Source organism: Protopterus annectens, chromosome 4.part0 (assembly GCF_019279795.1).
Source record: "Protopterus annectens isolate FY-2018-M chromosome 4.part0, PAN1.0, whole genome shotgun sequence".
Taxonomy (NCBI): domain Eukaryota; kingdom Metazoa; phylum Chordata; order Ceratodontiformes; family Protopteridae; genus Protopterus; species Protopterus annectens.
Genome location: NC_056733.1, coordinates 827,582,062 through 827,605,094, shown reverse-complemented (window position 1 = coordinate 827,605,094; position 23,033 = coordinate 827,582,062). Strand labels below are relative to the sequence as shown.

Sequence of the window (23,033 nt, the reverse complement as noted above, 5' to 3'; positions counted from 1 at the left end):
AAATATGGAAACTCCCACTGATCCCATTACTGCTGACACAGAACAACTACAACATTCTGCATCCAAGCCTAAAAACTCTGCAACTAACTGCCTGGAACATTACATGACAGAAATTAACCCTGATCTATCCCAAAGGGTTAAGGACATAATCCTGGAGGCTCGTAGACCTTCAACAAGAAAGAATTATGCAGCAAAATGGAAAAGATATCTCAACTGGAGTGCTGCAAAGGAGCAAGATGTGACACGGGTGAACATAGCCAACATCCTGGAGTACTTGGCTGAGCTCTACCACACAGGCCTGTCCTATTCCTCCATCAAGATACATGCATCAGCTATTTCAGCACAATACAGCTTGGATCCTCCTGTCTTCTCGCATCCTCTGCTCAGACAGTTTCTGTGGGGAATTAAAAATGTAAAACCTCCCAGGAAACCTCCATTGCCAGCATGGGACTTGAACTTTGTGCTAGAAAAACTGACTCTGCCTCCTTTCGAGCCAGCAGCTACAGCAGACTTGCAATACTTATCCTGGAAGACTGCCTTCCTACTGGCAATAGCTTCAGCAAGAAGGGTCTCTGAACTACAAGCATTAATGGCAGTACAACCCTTCCTGATCTTCCATCAAGATAGAGTGTCCATGAGAACAAATCCTACATTTATGCCTAAGGTGGTATCCAGAGTCTCTTTAAATCAGGCTATCCACCTTCCTACCTTCTACCCCAATCCACAGAACAGGGAGAAAACTCTTACATACCTTGGATGTACACAGGCAATTACGCTACTACCTGGACAGGACAAAAACAATAGAAAACTGACCAGCTTCTGGTAGCTTATGCAACAGGAAAAGAAGGAAAACCAATTTCTAAACAGACAATCTCCAAATGGATAGGAAATTGCATTAGACTTTGTTACTCCTACCATGGAAAGAAAACTCCAGAGAACATCAGGCCTCACTCCACAAGGGCCACAGCCACTACCACAGCTTTCTTACGAGGAGTGGCTACCAAGGACATTATAGAGGCTGCTACTTGGACCTCCGTGCATACATTTGCCAAGCATTATAACTTACCCCTATATTCCAGATCCCGTGCTGGCTTTGCCACTGCTGTTTTGCAAGGGATCCTGACTACACCATAATCTATTCTCATTTCCTCCTCCCTAGTTTAGCTATGGTATTCTACCCATTTAGTTATGACTGCAGATGCATCCTTGAAGGACATAGTACAGTTTTGTACCTACCATAAATGTAGATGTCCGAGAGGAATGCATCTGCAGTCGGGATTACCCACCCTCCTTCCCCTCTGAGGTACTCCTAGGGTACTTACCAATCTTCAGCTAGGGGGGATCTATTATGGTGTATTTGTTTGTATATATGTACATACATGTTTACTTTGTGTGTTTGCTCTCTACTATTTGGAAACTTTGGCATTTATCCAAATTTAGCCTACCAAGAGGGCACCTGGCATCTGGGGCAAGAAACACTGAGGAAAATGGCGCCGGCTGATGCCTTTATACCCGAAAACTGCCGCAGTGACGTCGGGTGAAGTGCGACACTAGCCGAAGCCAGACCCAGACTTTGGAATCCGGCCGACCGAAGGGCTGCCTGATGACAGGACAACCCATTTGTTATGACTGCAGATGCATTCCTCTCGGACATCTACATTTATGGTAGGTACAAAACTGTACTTTCTTTTCTAATACTTAGTATGTCATTGCTCAAGTAATGTTACTTCCATTATCTAGCTCCCACATCACACTGAGAGTAGGGCACTAAAGTGCCCATGTCAAGCAGTACAGTTTATTTCCGACTGCTTAGAGTCACTGAAGAAAAAGTTATAAATATCCAATTTTGCAGATTTTAATTCACTGTATTTATTATTTAACTGTGCTGGATGTTCTTTTATGTTGGTGGTAGAACTTTATCTGATTATGTTCTTGGAATGGACACATTTGTGGTTTGTGAATAGAGGCAAAATGTCAAGATTTGTAGGAAATGGTAAATTCACAAGAAATTCGCTTACTACTTGCTCCAAACAAAGCAAAATGGTTTCAGCATCCAGAGACTGCTACCCTGGCAGTGGTATCTGAAACTTAATAAACTGGAGACTATTTACCTCAGAGATAAGTTTGTAGTTGGTGCTAACTAGAAGAAATAGCACCGCTTTCTTCTTGTAGCAACAAAATAGCTTCCTGGTTCTTATATACTTTACCTTTTTACTACACTTCACCATCCTTTTTCATAGAAATACCATAGCGAGGGTGAAACAGATGGGTTAACTGCCCACATACCAAACTTGGGGGGGTTGACAGTTTATTAAGCTGTCAGTTTAAAAATTGTGATGACCTGATAGGTTGTAAACTGTCTGTAAAACTGATCTGTTTTTTTAAAGTAAAGCAGAGCAGATACTTTACAAGTTACTGCTTTGTCAATGTACTTTAAAACATTTGACAGTTTATAACCTGCCATTAAGTGCAAAACAGTTTTCCAAATCTAAAGATAATGGGGAGAAATAAAGGCCCAGAAATCAGGAGCAGAAAGTAATTATTGCTGTTATAATCTTAGAAAGTTGATAAAATAGTTTTTGTGTTAGCATGCATTTTCTCAAGGATATGAAGTCTTTGAAGTCTGAAACTGTCATTATTTGGTAGCAAAAAACAAAACTAACCAAACCACAGCAATGAGAAGGGTGTCATTATTTGGTGACTGCAATTATCAGTGATTTGGCAGAAAAAACGCAAATTTTATGAGGGACAGACCAAAAATATGATGTGAAGATATGGATACATGGGTGTGTTGCCTAGGGTGCCAAATTCCTTTGCCACAGCTCTATCTGGAATGCCATAAGATAACTTTGCTGACTTGTTCACTCATTAGCTGTCTATGAGGGACCTGACCTTCTATCTTCACATGGCGCCAAGGAGTACTAGGGGTGAGGGTGGGACTGGGACATTTGAACTGCCCATGCAAAAATGGTTGAATACATCCCAATAGTTATCTGTGATACCCTGTCAAATCATTCATTAAATTGTCCACTCAGAAATTGAAATGTCCTGAAAAAAGGCAGATTTAGTTTTTCCACCCCTTCCCTGTCTCCTCTGACCACTTTTCAAGTTGAACTGTGGTATGATTATTTGGATTTAACTTTCTTAGTAGAAGTTTTCTGGGAAATGGCTTTATAGGCACTTTTTAACCTTATTCCTCTTGTTTTTAAGCTTACTTAAAAGAATAATCCATTCATCCATTTAGTCCCTCCCTCCTGTTTTTAATACAGATCTCGGCATTTGAAAAACGTTTGCATGGTTTGAAATCTGAAGAAAAGTATGGGGGATGGAATACAGAAAATGAATTGATAGTTTTTTGGAAAGAATTCTCATGCTGGAATATTTGACAAGCCTTTTCTGTTCTAAAAATTCTGGTTCATCTTTCAAATGCTTCTTTGTTACACAGATGTTTATAATTGTTGAAAGTGTTAAAGGCAACAGGGAAAAAGTATGTTTTTATTTTGTACTGATAAATGAGTCAGTTTAAGTACAATGCCTTATGTTGTTTTTTGTTGTGTTTTTTTTTTTTTTACTTTGTTTCCATTTCATCTGAGTTCATATTGAGTGTAGGAGATTGTTGCAAATCTAGCATAGATTACTAGGGTTATGGTGTAGTACTGTATGGGTGATTGAATAAAACAGTTTATGTTACTGAATGGACTTCGTAGAATGTAGTGATAGTGGGGGGATTCATAAGGTTACATTTTGAGTAACGTTTCTGAATGAATACAGCAAAAGTACTGTGGTAGGGCTGTCTCTGTAGTCAGAAAGGTTAACTTGAGGTGTACACATTGTGTACATCTCAGGGTAACCTTTATGAATCCCCCTCCAGTGTCTGCACTGTTGTGGCAGAATTGTAGTGGATACCCTTCATGCTTATTATCATATTTTATAGTATCTTTGGAAATCTTTAGCCAAAAAAACATTAGTTGTGAGCCCTCCTCACTAAGTGTGTAATTAAGTTTATCCTGTCTTCCTCTTTGGTTCAGTATTTTGTTTCTCAGAGTTTCATTACGTCTGACTACCCAAAGCTGGCTGTTGCGAGAGATTTTGATGTAGCTTCATTGTGAAATGAGTGATGAAATATGGGTAATTGACACTTTTAACTCTTATAAAGCTGTTTGACTCAGGAATGTTACTTGAATTCTTTCTATTTTAGCTGCTACAGTGTTCATAGGTATATAATAGACTAATGAACACCCGGGCCTCTATAAGATTAGATGTGTAACTCAGTCCAGTTGTTCCTCTGTGTATGTATCATGGGCATTTATTAGAATGGGGTATTTTAGTTGGAAAGTTTCTAGAGGTTATGTGGGGAGGGTATGTTAGATTGGGCATTACTGTCTGCCTCTGTCACAGACATGGAGCCAGACCCGGGGTGAATTTCTTATTTCCCATCCAGTGGTCAGGGTTACTGTTAAATAGGGTTAGCGATGGAGTCCGCTAAACATGGATGGGGAAGCCTGTTGGTCAGCGTGGAGATCCTCGTATACGCATATCTGTCTCGCCAACATGTCTTATTTATATTACAAGTAAAATTTAAATCCTTGGATCTAGTGATTCTGATGCTGTTCATTTTGAGGATGTGCAAAAGGTCTATCAGAGCTGGATGCAAGGTTGCCTTGTATTCCAGGTATAGATCACCTCTCAGTAATTTATAGGAGACCAAGTATAAGTTGTGTTTATATCCTGGATTCTCCTGGTAAGGACCCGTTGTTGGTGCTCCGACTGTTGCAAATGTCTGGTCAGGTGTATGTCAGAGGGGGCATTATACTTAATTATAGGTTTGATAAGGGTCAAATAAATTGGCACTATGACTTCCTTGGACCTGGATGCAATGCTTTTACGTACAAGTTGTGCAACATAGAATGGATTTTCTTACTACCTTTGCCACATGCTGGTCAAAGGCCAGACTGCTGTCTACATATACTCACAGATCCCCGACTACTGGATCAACTGTTATGGGTATCTTATTAATGGAGTAATTAGCCTGGGAGGCAGTTTTCCCAGAAGGGACTATAATGCATTTCTTGGCAGTGAGTTTTAATCTTTGGCGTCAAGTCATTTTTCTGTGTTAGACCCTCTTGTAAGACATTTGTGTCATGGAGGGGACTCTGTGATAGCTCCCAATTTGCAGTCATCTGTGAATTTGGTCAGCCAAAGTTGATGTTAGCCTTTGCCTCCAAGAAGTAGATGCCAAATAGAAGAGGTACCAACATGGATCCCTGAGGTTATCCCATTGGTGACTGGTCTCTTAGTGGAGGTGGTCTCACCAATCCTGACTTCCTGGGTCCTGTCTCTGAGCCAGCTGGTAATCCAGAGTTAAGTAAGAGTTTGCGCTCAGTTTGGTGTGTGTCTTGTATCGTTGTAAGTTTCTGAGGAGGTGTTAGATTGCTAAATAATGCAGTTTGTGGCCTGAGAATGCAAACCAGGTGTTAAGATGATGCAGTATGAATACTGGGGAAACCTAAGTGTCAAACATGATGTAATTTTGGGAGGGCCTTAGAGACATGTTTGTTTGTAATGTTTAATACTATTTCTCACAAGAGACAAAGGGCATTTTGATCTGGATATCTAACTTATCAGCACTCTGCTTATGCTCACATATAAGTTTGTAGCACTGTGATATCTTGTAGGAATAGTTGAAGCTAGTAAAGATTAATTCGGTATTTTTCTTTGAAACCAGACCTGTCCTACTGTATTATTTTAAGTTTCTGTGTGATCTGTGACCTCTTGGATATCTCTGTGGTGTAGTAGGTTTGTCTTGTGTTTTAATTATTTATTATTAAATATTTTTAAAAACCTTCTACCTGTGGCTGATTTGCGTAGAGATAAGCTCTAGAGTACATTGCATATTTATATAGAGTTTATTGTAATAGACCACTCTGATAAGCCTTAGACTGTATAGTCATATTACTTTTGGATATTAATATTGCACAGTAATAATTGGACAGCCTTTTAAGGGCCTTTTAGTAGTTGATATTATTAACTGGGTGGTAGCAGTAATTACTGCCATATAGTCTGGGTAAAGGGGCACAGTTGGAGAATCTGTGCCAGCCTTTCCCAGGAGTGTCTATAAAGTGTATAAATACTTATCTCAATGTGTGTCGTGTCAGCTACTTGGGCAGGGACACGCACTGGTTGGACAGAGAGGGTACTGGAGGTTTTAGCTTGCCCAGTTAGGCTGGGCACAGAAACCACAAAAAAATCACTGTCCAGAAAAAACACAGCATGGAAGGCAAGGAAGAAGTAACAAGGAAAATTCCTTTAATGCAACAAAATGTACGTTCTGGTACCTCGGCAATTCGCCTTCATGGAACATTTACCATGTGCACACATCTTCCTTTTATATGGTCATCAATCAATCAATTAATTAATTAACGAAACATTTCACATTTTCACCATTATTCTTTTCCATGAACACATAATATATAATATAAATACAATATTTAGTATATTTCTATGTAAATTCACTAAATACAATCATTAAATACCATTCTATTAATCATTTTAAAACGGAAGCGTTTTAGACGATCCACAGGAAGTGAAGATGTATCGTCAGTGTCCTCAGCCGAAACAGGAGTGAATCAGAAAAGCGTTTCTTTCGAGGATATTGTGGTGGAAAGTTCAGACGGGTCCGTTGAAGGACGGAGAGGCGCACAGAATAATCGTAAGTTTTACTCTAATGTACAAACTAGATCTGGGAGAAACCAGAATAAAACGCTAAATGTTTCTCATGCGGCTACAAAAAACTTGAAGTAAAACTTACGAGTCCAGTCAAAACAAAGGGACTGATTGAGAATAATTTGTTGTCCAGGACTTTTTTAGGGAGATCCGAATGGACTCCTTTTGGAACTGGTTTAGAGACTTTTTTGGACAATTGTTCATTTGTTAATACTGACGAAAACATTCCTGATGTCACTGGTGGTAGTTATAATAACAGTTTAAATGTGGTGAATCTTTCTGAGTTGTGTTTGTCTGATGAAATGTGCAGTGTTTTATCCAAAGGTTCTAAATTTGTACCAACCAGGATACCAGAGCTTGCTGATTTAATGGTGGATGTGAAAAAGTTCATCCGAAAGCTTAATTTAAGGGTATATTTTTCAAACTGTCCTGTGAGTGTTAAAAAAGTTAATAATGAAGTATTGGATGATGAATTAATGAATTTGAGTGTCTATGAATATGATGGAATGTTGTTTAATGATGAAAATGTTTTTGAGGAAGATGATGTGTCCTGTGTTAATAATTTTGGAGAGGGTTATAGTCATATTGAGGTGCCGTATTTTTCTAGTGATAGCAGTTCCCCCCCTAAATCTTCTTTGGCTATCAATGCTTTCGAGCATGCTGTATGTTCCTGTATTGAGAAAAGTTATGTAGAATTTTGTAGGATAAAGAACAAGGAATTTAATCTAAATAAATCTGAATGGTTGGCTCTTAAAGAGCTCAGATTTAATTTAGGGAAAATAACCATCAAACCGGCTGACAAAGGAGGGAATTGGGTTATTATGGATACTGGGAAATATGAAAATATTGTTAAGGGTTTACTAACTGATGATACATATGTTAAATTAAATGACAACCCTCTCAAACAATTTTCTGAGGAATTGACAGAATTATTGGAAAAGGGAGAAAGATTGGGTTTTCTTTTTGGTAAGGATTTCAAAAAATTGACAGTTAAGGAACCCCGTCATCCATATTTTTAATGTGCCATTAACTAAAACATAAACAACTAGCTAAGATGATAAGTACTTTGTATACTGTGATAAAGAAATATGTATCCTGTCTAACTCTATGTCATTATACTGCCTACCGTCCTTGCTAATATGTTATTAATGTTACATTTGTAGTAATCTCAGAAATAGTAATGGCAGTCTTGTACTTGTATGTAAATAGCCTATGTTTTTGTTAAGTTCTTTCAGCTCATTTACTGTACCTAATTATCAATGTAACTCTGTTGGAGTTTTTCTCCCCGGGCCTCCACTGAAAAAGGACATGTATCCAGTCGGACTATCCCAGTTAACAAATGTAAAATAAATAATAAATAAATAAATAAATTTTTACATCATTCTCAAAATTCATAAAAATTTAGAGAATCCTCCAGGTAGGCCGATAATTTCCGGTATAGGTTCATACTTGGAAAAAGTGAATACATTTTTGGATTTTCATTTTAAAAAATATTTACCAAAAGTAATTTCACATGTTAAAAACACTCAGGATATATGTTCCACATTGCATGGGGTGGAATGGAAACAGGATTATTACTGGTCAACAGTAGATGTTTCTTCCTTATATACCAATATTGGCAGAAGATGGGGTCTTGAAGCTATGCAGAAAGTGATGGGCGAAGGACCTCGCACCACCTTTCTGTTATGTTGGTTAGAATTCAGTCTCACACACAATTATTTTGTATGGAACGAGGAATTCTTTTTACAAGTTAAAGGAACAGCAATGGGTGCAGCGTTTGCACCCACTTATGCTGTTATTTATATGGGTGAGTTTGAAAAGGAATTCATGTTCCAATGTGAATTTTTTGTGAATCATGTTGTCTTTTATAGACGTTACATTGATGACCTCATTTTCGTTTGTAAAGGTGAAATTACTTTGTTTGAACAGTTTATGATGTGTTTGAATGAAAACACTCATGGGTTAAAATTTACTGCTCATTGCTCTCCACGTAATATCCCATTTTTGGATGTAGAATTTTATATTGGGAAGAATAATACAGTACAATATAAGCCCTTTAGGAAAGCTACAGCTGTAAATAATTTTCTGCATGCTACCAGCATGCATCCACCCCATTTAATTAAGGCATTACCAGAGGGGGAGTTTAAAAGAATATTAAGGAACACCTCAAAAACTGATTTATGGAAGGAAGTTTGTGAAGAAACTTCCATTAGATTGATGTGCAGAGGATATGATAGTACTTTACTATCAAACATTAAGGACAGGTTATGTAGAACTAAGGTTTTTGGAAGGGACAAATATTATAAGGATAATTTACGTGTGTCAACCAATCCAGTGAGAGACAAAATTTGTTTTGTGTCTAGATTTTCAAATTTCTCTCTTATGGTGGAAGAAGTTTTGAGAAAACTTTGGCATGTAGTTAGTGATGATCCTAGTGTAGGGCACCTATTTCCAAAGCATATAACTTTCTCTTACAGTAGATATTGCAATTTAAAGGAATTATTAAATAAAATATTGATAAATTCCACTGATGAAAATGTTGGTATGCATTGTTGTGGGCGATGTTCAGAGTGTGGAAAAGTAAAAAACATGCATGGGTTGAAAATCAATGGCAGAAGATATTTTGCATTTGAAAAATTTGACTGTCAATCATTTGGGGTGGTGTATATCTTAGGATGTAACTGCAGCACACCTTTATGGTACATCGGACAAACCACTAGAAGGGTTAAAGTACGTATTTTGGAACATCTGGGGGATATAAGAAGGGGCAACATGGAAAGTCCAGTAGCTTCTCATTTTATTAGTTCACATAATGGTAATACTGAAGGTTTTTCATTTAGTGTGTTGGCTAGACCCCATGTTTGTATAGAGAATTTTAGGACTGCATTATGCAGGTTGGAACATAAAATGATTTTGGGATATCATACATTATTTCCCAGGGGTATGAATTTGGAAAGTGGATTAATTATATAAAATCATATAAAATTGATTATTTATTTAAATCTAGACTTATAGTCATGTTCTGATATTTTTAGGATGGTTAGTACTCTTAATTTGAAAAATGAATTTGAATACATCATATATGCAATGCATACATTCAGCATTAATATAGGTGGGCATTAAGTACACTTTATGGAGGGAAAATGTTTAATGTTTGTAAAAATATTTGTAAAAATGTTTCAAAACTCGTTCAAGGTTTTAAAAATGATTAATAGAATGGTATTTAATGATTGTATTTAGTGAATTTACATAGAAATATACTAAATATTGTATTTATATTATATATTATGTGTTCATGGAAAAGAATAATGGTGAAAATGTGAAATGTTTCGTTAATTAATTAATTGATTGATGACCATATAAAAGGAAGATGTGTGCACATGGTAAATGTTCCATGAAGGCGAATTGCCGAGGTACCAGAACGTACATTTTGTTGGATTAAAGGAATCTTCCTTGTTTACTTCTTCCTTGCCTTCCTTGCTGTGTTTTATCTGGACAGTGATTTTTTCGTGGTTTCTGTGCCAGTTAGGCTGGGACCTGGACCCTATAGCTGTGCCAGTGGGGAGTCTTACTGGGGACCTGGTGAGTAAAGGAGCAGCCAGCCCCAGACTGTGATCTATGTGTGCACTTAAGGGAAAATGTGCTTTACTGTGTGTATTAGTTATCCTTTACTCTCCTAGGAGACGACCTCCCTGGTGTTAGTGGTGAAGATTGAGGCTCCTTGATTGCTGGGCCAGGGCACGGTCGTCACACTTGGTGGATCCTGGCTCCAGATAAGCTACTAACTATTCTCTTCTCCTTATTTAGTCTGGTGAGTAGGGCAGCTTTGTGTTGCACAATGGAGTCCCATATGACAAGAGTCCTGAATAATGTGTTTGCCTGCCTTATGGGCTTTGCTTTTTTGGCTCCACTGGGTGCAGACATTTGTGTGGTGTTTGATGTTGCTTTTGGTGAGGGCTTTAGAGATTGCTGAGAATAGGTGTTACCATTTATAGGCTTAGGAGGTCTTTGAGGTGTGGGAACATTGCATTTTAGTACCTTAGCATAAGTTGGCCTGTGTGTGTGCAATGGACTCTGTGTGTGGTAGATGTTGTGTGTATGTTCTTGATACCCTTGTTTGTATGTGAGATTTTTGCATCCAGTGAAATTATGTATGTGCATCTCTCACATGCAGTTTGTTTCTTTATTAAGGATTAAATGGTTGTCTGTGAGTTTGACACAATTGCTACATTTTCTTTGTTGTCCATATTTACCAAGCTGGATACAGAGACATTTGGAAATTGCATACCCATGTTGTCCAGACCTGTATTTGGGTGGGCTACTGTAGGTTGTGGACTGGGTTATATAGAGGTCTCCTTGGGTAGTTTCTGGTGTTTGGCAGTAGACAAGGTTAGATTAGGCTAAGATTTGATAATAGTGCTGTTTAATGTGCACACTAAATGCTCTAGCTTGTCTCTGCTGAATGGCTTTGTTTTAGCCACACTGAGTTACAGGTTACAGTTCTAATGGTAGTTTTATGTATAAAATTTACTTTCTGGGCATCCGTGTCTGTACAGGGCACTGCTAACCTCTAGATATAAAAAACACCAACAAAGGATTGCTTGTGAGAATAATGCTACAACAGAATAACTTAAACTACATTGACAAAGCAATTTCAAATATTAAGGACCTTTAAAATGATTTAAAGAGTAAATCAACAAAAAAAGCAAAATAAAGCAGTAGCACTGTAAAACAGGTAACTGAAGTACAAAACAATAAAATAAATCTCTTATCTGCTAAAGATAAAGCAGGATTAACTCAAGACCCCCTCAAGGTGTGGCGAGGATGACAAGCAGATGGGAGTTCTGGGAAAATGAGAAGGCGACAATTTGTAGTAAGGGAGGGTTACTTAAGTACAATACTGGACTCAAGCAATGCTAGTTTTCTCGGTGGGCACTTATTGTTATGGATATGTGGAAATAGTGGGTGGGAAAGTACTTAAGTAGGTTACACAACAGACAATAGCAGTGAAAGTGGGGAGGATAGGACTTTGGAAGTCAGATTACCTTAAAGGGCAGAAGCCAAAGACAAAACAGCCTTTTAAACCCACAATATGAGAAGAGTTGGAGGTTTGGGAAAATGATTCAAGTTGGAGCTGCTGCTGTTTTAGAATTTAAGAAACTTTTAGCATAATGTCTCAGTGGGGGCTTGGACGGACTCAAAGACAAAAAAAAAACAGTAGCAAGGTAAAAAGAAAAGAGGTGGAATGCAACTTTGAGCAGGTTTATACAGCTATAAAAAGTTCTGAAGCACACATTGTAGAGCAGAATTCACAGTATTCTGCCTGACATTGTTGATATTACATAACTTAAAAGATTGTTTGTACTGCATGTACTGGACCTTTCCTCCTGGGCCTGAACTGTAAAGGGATTTTTGTGCCCAGCTGGACTTCCCTGGTCAACAATATAGAAGACTATATATGATGCATACTAATAATTGCAATGGATGGCTTGTATTCATTTATATAAATGTACAATTGCTTATGTCATATGTGATCATTCAATAAAGTTTTTTTTGTTAAAAATGTAAAATAAATAAAATAAAATACTGCCACTACTGCAGTCCCACCACAGACTAAGGCACCAGACTGTGCAGGAATTTACCAGTAATGCTTTTTCATTTCCACTTGGTTGGTTGTTCGTGTGCTGCGTGTAAGACCTGCTTATGGTCCTGATTTTTGTGTGAATTGTTTCTGTTTTGTACAACCTACATGCACAATTCATGTTTTATTGTTGTTTATAACTATACTGGGTTTGGGGTAAACACTTGCAGTAAAGTTAAACCTGCTAAGTGTTATATCACTCATACAATAAGGTGGGACCTGCATCAGTAGTTCCTGTGCTGCTTTGGAGAAAGCATACTGTATGAAGCACTGCTGTGCCATTGATTCATTCTGTCTATACATAAGTGTAGGAGGGAGACGCTTCTGACCTAGCTTACTACCTGGATAGTGAAAGTGGTTAAAAATGCCAAACCTAGGGATTAGCTGGAGAATTCCTTGCTCATCACTATGCCTTTGCCAGTACACCTGCAAAAGGCTAAAGAAGTGGAGGGCAAACATTGGTCACATTCTCTTGGAGCTAAATCCATTAGTAAGACAGCCTTCTGGTTCTCTGTGTCATTTTCTTACCCTCATTTAGCTGGGACTGAAGTTTGTCCATTCTCCATTTCAGAAGACAACAAAAGGTTTGGGAGATGCACCATAGCTCCCATCTTAGGTAATGCATTCGAAAGTATAGCTACTGTCCATTACCCAGATGATCAGCCAGAGAGCATGTCCTCAGTGGGTCAGATCTTGTGGAGTGGTCCTTTAAATTACCTGACTAATAACTCTTTGGTGGCAGTTGAGAGAGAGCAGTCTTTTCCCCAGGTCTTACTCAGGTTCTAGCAGGGCTCAGAGGGCCAGGTTGAAGAGGGTCCTTAGGTACTCCCATGCTAGGGTCCGAATTTCAGACCCTAGACTTCATGTAGCTCTATTTTGTGTGCTGTTAGCGACCTATCCTTATGCATGCAGAGATACCTCATTGAGGAACATGACGTTGTACTAGCACTAAACCTTCTGCAGACCTCTACAGTCCATGCACCAACGTTGTCTTGGAGCATCCTTGAGCACAAATCCACTGTTGCCTGTTATTTGGCACTCTCCTGGCATACCTTTGATCTCACATGAATAATTCTTGCATGTGCAAGTATATGTTAGAGTTAGGGGGACATGGGTCTCCCTCCCCTCTCTTTCACCTGCAGCCTCAGAAGTCCTAGAGCTTATTGCTTCAGAGACAGATAAAAATCAGCGAGTCATAGCTCCCACATTAGCTTCCCAGTTGATGAGCATTATTTATAGAAACATTGAATTCCACTATGGACTGACCTAAAAAAAAATTCCTTCTCCCCCAGAAGCATCTGAACAGGGTCATGTCCTTAGTGGAGCTCACTATCATGGATGCTACATATGTAGCATTGAAGTACTCAGTTCTGTTCCATTGGCTCCTAAAAAGATAGACATCATCTCTTAGCCCCCAGTTGACTTGAGTGAAATGGTAAACAGACATTTGGTACTTTGTCTGATCTCTTCATTCCAGCACAGAACCCACATGTCAGAATTCATTTCCACCTTGCTACCAGATAGGGAGTGTAAGGCAATAAGGTGAACAACAGAGATGTTTCCCCTGTCACATTGTGGCTCAGATCCCACAGTCATTTGCCCAGTCTCTGAGTCCTAGTCCTCAGCAAATAAAACAATGTGGATATTGTCAGCTTCTCCCCATGTCTTAAAAAGAATGTGCTCTAAACGTTTTCATCAGTTCTCAAAGTGGAGTATTATATGATGTTAAACATTTAGATCACTTTTGCAGTAGCTTAAACTATTTGGAAACTGCTGCATTGATTGGCCAGCTTTCAGAACTTGAGGGCACCTCCCATGCACTCTGTCAGAAGATCTCGTGCAACTCAATTGTCAAGATGGCACTAAAACAGTCAGAGGTTTTTCCTGCTAAAGTACAGTCTTTTGGTGGGTCCCTTAGAGCTATCAGTTGGCTAACAATGCTTCAGGGTTGGGCAGAAAATTCCCACAGGGGAAAACATTCAATTAAAATTATTTTTATGAGGAAAATGTGTGTTTTTCTAACTAAACGTTTATGTTTGCTGTCTTGGAACTGTTGTTGTGTATCTAAAAGAATGTATCTGTAAATGCTTATGTGAACTTTTTGTGTATAAAAAATTGACCCAGTTTTCCTACATTTTTTTAGGATTGTATATTTGGGGCAGGATATGATTGTGGGAGACTGTCACTGATTTCAATACATCAGCACTACTGCTTCTCTACTTTGCCTTTTACAACATGTCCAGGCTCCACTATCAGCTTTTAAGGTCTCTTTCTTGGGAGCAGCTACCAGTCTCCATGATTGTACAATTCCTTGTTCACAAGAAGAAATTTATTCGGGAGCGTTTGAGTGTTAGACCAGATATTATACATTTATAAGTTCATAGGTGAATATCCTGGTGTCCAAACATATGCTTGTAATAATTTCAACTGTGTTTATTCTCTGCAACTTGTGGGGGTTCCCCCCTCCACCGGGCCTCTGCTGAAAATGGGTCTCCCACCTAGTCTGACTATCCTGGTAAACAAACATAAAATAAAGTAAATAAATAAAGAGCTGTCCTAAAGGGCCATTTTAACCTTAGCCAGTAACCCAAGTTTAGAATCAAATGCTGTACCTTGGGTCTGTAAGGTGAAAGCCTTACCCATTATGGCAAGCCCACCTAAGTGCCTTAGCTGCTGGTGTGGTGACTCTTGGCTCCTAAGACCACTCATCTTTCCCCCCCAGGAGCTGCACCTACAGTTACCAAGGGCCTGGGAATAGCCACGTCCTCTGTGGTTGTAGGAATGCCCTTGCTGGGTAGGGGAGAAACCACTCTTGTCAGTCTCGGAGAAGGGGCAGATGAAGGGTCTTCACTTAATCAGATCAATAACCTCAATCTGGGATCAGTATGTCTGCTATGAGTTGGTTTCCCAGGACTCCCATGGAGTTTCCCAGGGAAAAGTGAATTAAGTGAGAAAATCTTCCCTTCTGTTTCTATGGACAGTGAAGATTTGCTGAAATTTGCTAAGGGGCTTATTATTGCCTTTTCCTTTCCTTCTACTTCAGACATGTAAAGAAGAGATCTCTTTCTTTCTTAATTTAGTTTCCATTTTTTGCAGGTAGTGGTTGTACTTCAGGAATATCTTCTCAGTCTAAATATTCTGGATTCTGAGCCAAATATGACTTCAGATTTCCCTCTTGAAGGTTTAGCTTTTTTTCTGAGATTTCTGTACAAGACGAAACAGATGTTTCCCCCCAGTGGGAGCAGAATAAAGTCCCTATTGCACAGAAAAAGTATTATGATTGTCACAGTTGTATATGCCTAAATCTGCAGTTGACCCTCTTGTTTTACCTTCTTTAGGGAATATTATTCTCATTGCTGCTAGTGTGGGTGGCAGTCAACCTCCTGTTTGTAGGAAGAATGACAGGTTGTATAGAATACCTCAGACTCATAAGTATTTGTTTTCCAACCTTAAAACAGATCCAGTAGTAATTTCTGTGTCTAAAACTGCTTTTGCTAAACAGTTTACCGTGGCTAACCCCATTCTGTCTGGCAAGGATGAGAATGCTTTTGACAGTTTGGGGAAAAAAAGTTAATTCTAACTTTATTTTAACTTTCAGTATTTTAAACTCTTAAGCTCTTATATTAAAGTTTTTACTTTTGTTTTTTGAGAACGAGCAAAAGTTAATAGTAAACCTTCCCTCTGAGTTAAAAACATTCTTTGAATCCCTCTTTAACATCTGCTTCTTGGGTTACTAATTGTGTAAAGTGTGCTTATGATGCTGCTGATTCTGTGTCAGTAATGAGAAATTAACTTAGCTTCATACTGAAAACTTTCCAGCGCATGTTAAAATTGAAATGGTTAAGTTCTCCCTTAGACATGAAAGTTCTGTTTGGTCCTTCTGCAACTGGGGTGCTGAAAAAGTGTGATATAAAGGGAAACCTGATTCAAGGATTGACTCAATTTTCAACCCTCCTTTTCAAAGCAAATAAGAATTTCCTTTCTTGTTCGGCTCCCCTTCTCAAGAAGCAATTTAAGCAGTAAGCAGCTGTAAAAAGGAAGTTAAATAACAGAGGCTTCAAAAAGTAAGGAGCAGCCTCTAAAAATTAAGGACAGTCCTCATAGTGCCTGTTTAGGGCCCCCTTCCCACACTGGCAGCCTCTCCGTCTCATTGATACGTCATCTTCCCTTGTGTTTCCAGACTGCATCAGGCAAATGGGTTTTAAATGTAATTCAGCAGATGTGCACTTATTATTTTATTTATTTTTATTTTACATTTGTTGACCGGGATAGTCTGACTGGATGCATGTCCATTTTCCAGCGGAGGCCCGGGGAGAAAAGCTCCATGGAATAACAAATCATCATAACATGTCACATATTACAAATGACAGTTGTATTATTTACAGAGATTAGATGGGCAGACAATATAAATCACATATAGAATATTTTCAGTGATTAGAAGAGCAAACATTATAACAAATCGTCAGGTAGTGTTATTCAGTGAGAGAATCCGATAAATTTACATAGTAGGCTACCTAGCAGATTTACACATTCCAGAGACAGGTTAACCAGGCTTGATATGGTGACATAGCCAGTTTGTTCCCAGGTGGTGTTTGAGCCTAGTTTTGAACTGACCAAGTGAAGAGTAAGGTAATATCAGCTAGTAGAGAGTTCCACAATCTACCTACAGAATTTACGAAGAGTGAGTCACCGGCTGAGTTATTAGTTTTACATATCTGAATAAGGAGTCTGTTGGAGGAGTGCAGCGGTCTAGGATTATTATAAAGGGTGACAAGATCTTTAAGTGCAGGGGTATTGTTAGGGCTATATATGATTTTATGGGCCATAACCATTTGGTTATATAGTATTAGACTGGGTAGTTCAAGCCAACCAAGCTGGATTAGATTGATGCAGTGATGTGTCCTAAAAGGCAGCCCAGTGGCAAACCTGACAATGTGGTTATAACAGATTGAGAGTTTGTTCATGACAGTCTTGTTAACATTAGAGAGAAGAGGGGATGCATACAGAAGAGTAGAGAGAAGGTGAAATCGAGCAATGGCAACTTTGGCTGGGGGGGGTTAGGAAGGCTTTTATTCCTAGTTTTTTGTTGATGGTTTTGATCAATTGGTTAACATTTATGTTGAATTTTATATTATTATCTATAATGACACCTAATAGTTTAGTGGAGAGGTCAGGGGAGATTATTGTTCCATCATTTGCTTTTATTATAAAGTTAACAGCAGTATACCTTTGTGTAGGTAATAATAACAGCATTTTAGTTTTTTTAGGATTTAGAATCAGACGTCGTTGGGAAAGACAGTTTTCTGTTGTGTTAAAGGTGGTCTGGGTGGCTAACTGTAACTTTGTTGGGGATGTGGCCAAGCAAATCAGGGTAGAGTCGTGAGCATATTGGATACAGCTGACTTTTGGGATGACAGTATTCATATCGTTGATGAAAATGGAAAATAACAGGGGCACTAATATAGAGCCTTGTGGTACTCCAAGGGTGTTAGGTAGTAGGTAAGGGGAATTCCTCCCTCTGTACTAGGGAATTCTTCCTTGCCCTGTGAACCAAGTCTACCTGTTTCCTCATATCCTTGCCCTGTGAACCAAGTCTACCTGTTTCCTCATATTCCTCATGTTCCTTGCACAAAGACTAAAGGAATAAGTTCTTCCCTGCCAGGTGGGCAAAAGCTTTCTATTCAAGGATTCTTACAATACCAAAGAAGTAAGGATCCTAGAGGCCTCTGCTGGACTTTTTCTTTATAATTCTTTGTCAAGCATCTGAAATTCAGAATGCTTTTCATTCATTCCTTTTTATCTCTGCGCCTTTCCCTAGCTTTTATGATAAAGCTAGACTTAAAGGATGCTTATCAGCTTCCCATTGTCAAGCTGTTCAGGTGTTTTTATTTAAGATTTTTTTTGAATCTGGCTTAAATTGTGAGTTCTCTGACTTGCCCTATGGACTTTCCATTGCACCAAGAATATTCACAAAATGTTTGGCTCCGGTAATTGCTTAGTGTAGACTTCAAGGCATTCAAATCTTTCAGTATTTGGATAACTGTCTTATATTTATAGACTCTCTTTCCAGCTGTCAAATATTTTTGCAACTATTCTAATCTTTTGCTCAGTAAGGGTTTTCAGATCAGTTCTCAAAAAATGTCTTTCTTCCCTTCTCACAGAATTGTATTCCTGGGGTGATTGTTAGATTCTGCTGTGGGAAGAGCTTTTCTTCATCCAGACAAAGTAGAGGTGCTGCAATTCTTCCTTAGTTTCTCAATTCAAAGCCTAGTATCTGCAAAGGAATTTCTCAGGAATTGGGGTATGCAGCATCAATGATTCTCATGTTTCTCCTGATCAGACTCCACATGCGGAAAAATCCAGTGGTACCTCAGGTCAGTATGGGCTCAGAATCTTCACCATTTAATATTTTCATATCCCTCTTTTGGGATTTGTAAGAAGGGAGAGTCTCTGGTGCATAGACCAGATCTCTTGCATTTCAAGTCTTCCATTCTGTGTTCCAACCCCAGTCCAGTCTGTCAGTACAAATGCATCAGACCTAATGAAGGGAGCAGTTTCCAAAGGGGGTGAAAGTGCAAGATCTGTGGACACAGACAAAAGCACCTGTCAGGGAGATATTGTCAGTGGTCAATTCTTTGAAAGTCTTAAATCATCTCTGGTCCCCAGAATCTCAGCATGTATCCACAGGCAACTCTACAGTGGTGGAATACATAAAGAGGGAGATAGCAGATCTTATCCTCTTCGCAGACTTGTGATAGCCTGGGAAATAGCAACTCAGCTCATTTTGACTTCCCAGGCTTCTTATATTCCATCAGAGCAAAATCTGATTGCACACCAGCTAAAGAGGACTACTGTAGACCCTCACAATGGAAACTTCATCCCAGGGTTTTCCAATAATTGATTTTGAAGTAGAGAACACCTCAAGTAGATCTTTTTGCCTGTCAGAACAGGCAGCAAAAAGATTTCTGTTCCATGACTCCTTGAAAACAGCTCTAGAAGATATATGCCTTCTCATTCCCATGGATGGAAATGTTCCTGCAGGTTTTCCACCCTTTCCACTGATATCCAGTGTCTTCTAAAGGTCAAGGAGGACTCCCCAAACATTGTGATGGCAACTCAGTCATGGCCCAAGCAACAGTTGTTCTCCCTTCTTTTCAGTCTGCCTAAGATCAACTACCACATGCTTCTTACAGACTGGATTTCCTCCCACAAGACAGGTTGTTTAATATACTCAGCCTAAAAACTCTTCAACTGCTGGGATGAGAGAATTTTGATACCATTTTTCAAATTATATGCAGCAGCTACTAAAGGAGGTTGAAAACAAAATTGCTAGTAGAAAGTCATATATGTGCAACCAGAAAAGGTTTTATAGTCGGTATCATTTTAAGAACTAGGATTCTCCTTAGGCCTGGCTGCCTCTGGTTCTTATTATTTGTGTGAGGTAATGTCTTCTAGCTTTTCTTATTGCTCTGTTTAGGTTCATTTGTTAGCCATTTCTATTTGTCTGCTTTTAGATCCCACCTTTCTAACAATTCTCAAATTAAACAGGTTTTGAATTTTGTGATGCATATGTCTACGTACGAAATGGAGCTTAACTTTCTGCTTTTAAAAGCTTAATCTTTTTCCATTTGGACCAGCTCATAGGCTGAATTAAAGTTCTTAATATTAAGGATTGGTATACTCATTGCTTTGACTTTTTCTAGAAATCATCCCTACCTCATTTTTAACAAGGGTGGGGTTTCTTTGAGAACTAACCCTTCTTTTTTGCCTATAGTGGTCTGAGTTTACAATGAGCCAGATGACTGCTAATCTCTGTCTTTTTCCCTGAACCCAAGAAGAAGAAAAAAGATTTTTCCCATTCTAGTTGTCCACAGGCAGCTCAGATACTACTGAGACAGAACTCAAGCCTTCAGGAAAGCTGACAGCTGTTTGTTTCCCATGAAGGTAAGAGGAATGGACAGCCATTGTCAAAGCAGAGTATTTATAGGTGGTCATCTCATGTTGTTATGTTTTGTTATACTCACCATAATAAGCCACTTCCAAGCAAGATTAGGGCCCATTCAACAAGAGCTTTGACTTCTTTTGTGGCTTTCTGGAAAAGAGGGGACTCTAGGAGTATTCTAGAGGCAGCATCTTAGTCCTCTGTACATATTTTACAAATCACTACAAACTAGATTCCTTTACGAAATCCAGAACAGGCTTTGCTAATACCATTCTATATGGGCTCTTGGATTCTTAGTTTATTTTTATTTCTCCTTTCTTAGTTTCTGAGCTACTGTAAATGACACAAATAGCACAGGCTACTGCATCAGTGATGTACAAGTTTGAATGTAGTGCAACTTTATAAGTAAACTTACCATAATAGTAGATGTTCTAACAGATCAGTGTTGCAGTAGCCGATTCTTCCCTCAGCACCCCTTTTTTTGGTTGGTTTCCTATAGTATTGCCAGGATGTGAATGTATGAACCCTTGAGCATATAGTTTACCATTTGGTTTGTTTACCAGCATTATTCTTTTACAGATCTTGCCTTTCTTTTTCTTCATATGGGATCTCTGCTCAGAATCTTGACAGAGTGACTGAAAGACACCCTCAAGCGTTTGAAAGCTTGCCTGTCACTGGGGCAGGGCCTAAATAGCTTAGGCTGTGGCAGTAGTAATCTGTTGGAACATCTACTGTTATAAGTTTACTTACACAACAGTACTTTTCTTTGTAATTTTGATTGTGCTAATGCTATGACTTTCCTTCATTGGATTATGTCTTCCAAGTGAAATTCTGTTTAACCGTCTCTCTATGGGCCTTGTGGGTGATGATCTAACAGAAATCAGGCCCTCACCACTGTGTTGACCTTAACGAACCCCCTTTAGCTCTCTACTCCTCTTCTTCTAGGCTTAGGCTACCCCTCAAGAACATTGAAGTCCCTTACAAGCCATGGAGTACACCGGGAATCAGATGTTCTGGCCCCCTTCATTAGTACCAGACAGGTTGCTCAAGTGGACATTTCTGCCAGATCAGCAGTCATAGTCCTGACCATCATATAGGCTTGTCTGTGGCATAAGGTTCTCTATGTTTCCCTTGGCTTAGTGTGGTGGAACAACACCATAGACCATTTAGTACTGAAAATTGTCGTTGGTGTCATTGTTGGTTCCTAACTCAAATTCCTAAGTTCTTTAACTCACCCCCTTTTTTCTCATTTGCATCTTTAGATGCCTTTTATCTTTTCTTCTTTCTAAGTTTGTACTTAGAACAACATATTGTTTTTTTTATTATTTAAACCGTTTTTGCACTGTACTTTATTAGTAAAAACCAATACAGAGTAACAGTGATTATTAAACTAAAGATAGTCTTACACTGACTCTAGTTAACATAATTACACAGTTATTTTCAGTGTAGAACCCCATTTATTCAGTTCCCTAGACAGATAAAAAAAGTGTGTAATCTGTGGTTTGGAGGGGGTACACTTAGTTATAACAATCCATTTAATAATATGGTGGTATTGTGTGTTAAGCAGCCTTTTCAACCCAATAAATAATCGTATTAGGACAACTTGCTCTGGATTTTATGCAACACTTTCCCCTGATTGTGCCATTCAGTACTTGAATTTCAGCGGACACAAGGAATTTCCAAGTTTTTGTAACTGCGTTCTTGGCTGCAGCTATTATTACATCAGTTCTCTATTTTATAAATAAGGTCACATAAAACAATACATTAGTTAGCTGTTTATGCTTCCTGACTATTAATGATATTAATTCACGTATTTTTTGTTATTGTTCAGAACCCACCAACTTTCAGTCCCCCCCACTTTTTATAGTTTTCTGCTCTTCATCATCTACCTCTCTGAACTCTCATCAGTTTGACTCTTTTCTGATTTTTTAATTCTTAAATGAATTCGTCAGCCTGTACTCCTCCAACTGCCTTTCTCACACACTAAACATTAACCAGTAACAGAAACATAATGTTCTAGAACATAAATCGAGCAGCTTTTACTGTACAAGTCTATGCTCTCTAACACTGGGGAGACCCTTGTGCTGAGGATATATACTTTTTTCTGCTGCTTTGATTTGTCATAACTTCATTGCCCCCCAAAATGGGCCTTTGTTATTCATTATACCTTATCAAAATTATTGAGAGCAAGCTAGCTAGATGTATGGATGAAGATGGATAGAATAAGCCATTTTTTGCTTTGTTTCAAATGATTTTGCTTCATCTTGCATGACACAGGAGAGATCCCACTTTTTCTTTGGTTTTTACTTTTGATCAGCGCTCAGTGTTTTATATGCACACGTGTCGTGTTTGAGGTCATTAAAGTTTTCTGAAGCGCATGTAATAGCTAAACTGCAACTGTTTTTCCAAAGAGTTAGTTATTAGGCAAATCTTTGTGTGAGAAGCATGCATCCAACAAGTTGCAACACTGTATAAACAAAACTGATGAGCACTTTCCATTTTTGTCTATTAAAGTGTTGCTGCTTTCCATGCAACCATAAAAACCTAGGACAGTATGGAATACTAGAAAATTACCCGAGTCATCTTCACAAGGTCTGTGAAGGGGCAGCTGTCAATCACAGATAACTGAGCTGAGCTACTGTTTCTGATCACATGTCTCTAGTGTCCTGATTTTAGCCCCATAGTTTTAGTCTGTTCCTTATAAAATTTGCGTTTTTTTCTGGCACA

The 23,033-nt window shown here is 38.7% G+C and overlaps 1 protein-coding gene across 1 annotated transcript in view; it reads left to right on the top strand.

The window, feature by feature from the left end:
• The window catches only part of PPIL2 (peptidylprolyl isomerase like 2), a gene marked incomplete in the record, with an annotated part of 2,081,325 nt that overhangs the window by 1,848,473 nt on the left and 209,819 nt on the right, over positions 1 to 23,033 (top strand).